Raw genomic sequence first — 2,014 nt, forward strand, 5'->3', positions numbered from 1 at the left:
AGTTACTTTTGTTTGTGGATTTTTTTTTCATTTCTTTTGTTTTTGTTTTTTCTGAGACTTTATGTTTTTCCTTTTTATTTTTATGATTATGTTTGTTAACTTTCTTTGTGATTACCATGAAATTTGCCCTTATCTTTCTAAGTTTGAAGCAGGCTATTATTACTTGGTATCACCTTGCCTTCCTCTCCATTAGAAGGTTCTATACCTACACCGCTTATTCCCTCTTTTATTGTTCTGATGTTGTTGCCATTTACCGATTAACTGCTCTGATTCGCTGTTGTATTTCTTTTGGTTTTGGATAGTCCTTGAGAGTTCATTTCCTGTATTGATATCTGGCTGGTACGATCCTGCGTCCTAGATTCTGCCTGTGAGCTAAAGTTGTTTGTTCTCAGATCAAAGAACTCCCTTTAATAATTCTTGTAAGTTTAGTTTGGTTTTTACATATTCCCTTAATTTCTGTTTGTCTGGAAATGACCTAATTTTACCATCATTTTTGAATGAGAGTTTTGCAGGATATATTATTCTTGCCTGGCAATTTTTTTCTTTCAAGGTTTTATATATGTCATCCAGTTGCCTTCTTGCCTGCATGGTTAGACTGCAACAATTTGATGTTTAAAATTTTCTAGATCTTTCTTTTGAATTTGAAATATCTTCACAATAATGGCATCATCCTTTGTGTGTGTGTGTGTATGTGTACTTTGCAAAGTGTTTTACACAAAACAAACGTTTTTTAAAGGCTGACTAAATAAGTAAATTAGAGAAGTATACTGTTTAGAGTGATATCTCATTCTACAAGGAGTGTGCAAGGAATATTAATTTATTTATTTTCTATGTATTGGCTTAATTTTGACCCCAAGCCTTCATTTCATGGAGACTGGTCTCTATGAGTACGAATTGACTCCACAGCAACAGGTTTGGTTTGACTTGGTGAATGGAAAATTAATTAGTGCTCTCTTGCTTCTAATAGCTGTATCAGTATTCTAGGATGGCACATCTGCTCAAGGGCAATGTTTGTTTACCCATGGGCTCGTTGTGTTCTTGCCTCCATGGTCCTTTTTTGTCTTTATTTTGTCTCATTAGGTCAGTGAGGAGAAGCTCAAGCAGCAGTCCTAGCACCTAGGGTCTTGCCCCCTGGTGCATCGGGTAGCTCAGAGAATATCTTTACTCCTCCCCAGGGCATTGGTAGAGAGCTAGGGCAGGTCTCATTGGCTTATATGACCCATGCCCATCTCTCCTATCTTCAGCATTTTTTAGCCAGTGAAACACTGTCTCTTCTTCATCCTTATTCTTCTCAATGGGTTTAGGAAACAAAAGACAAGTAAGCTCTGTAACAAAACTGCCCTAACATATGAAAGCAGAGAGCATGCTATCTCTTGGAAATGGGAAAAATTCTGGCATTTACAAAAAAGGTATACCCATTGCTGTGGAGTGGATCCTGACTCATAGCGATCCTGTAGGACAGAGTAGAACTGCTTCATAGATTTTCCAAGGGTATAATCTTTACAGAGGCGGATTGCCACATCTTTCTCCCATGGAGCAGCTTGTATGTTCGAACTGCCAAATTTTGGTTAGCAGCAGCCTCTTCTAAAAAGAAAAAAAAAAGAGAAAGAAAATAGTGTCTCAAAAATTATATATATCAAATATGTGAAAAAGTCATGAGGGAGAGATAGATAGACAGGTAGATAGATAAATCCTCTCTTTGCGTAGTGAGACAATATGGGGATTTTTTATTTACTTTGTTTTGTTTGACTCATTTTTTTCTATGATTTTTAAAAAGATTATATAGACTCAGCTACCAAGGCCTCCACCGGACTGAGTCCAGTACAGATAGATGGTGCCCGGCTACCACCACTGACTGCTCTGACCAGGATCACAACAGAGGGTTCTGGACAGAGCTGGAGAAGGATGTAGAACATAATTCTAACTCACAAAAAAAAGACCAGATTTACTGGCCTAAAGGAGACTGGAGAAACCCTGAGAGTATGGCCCCCAGACACCCTTTTAGCTCAGTGGT

The sequence above is a fragment of the Trichechus manatus genome, unplaced genomic scaffold (genome assembly GCF_000243295.1).
Source record: "Trichechus manatus latirostris isolate Lorelei unplaced genomic scaffold, TriManLat1.0 scaffold00047, whole genome shotgun sequence".
Lineage (NCBI taxonomy): Eukaryota > Metazoa > Chordata > Mammalia > Sirenia > Trichechidae > Trichechus > Trichechus manatus.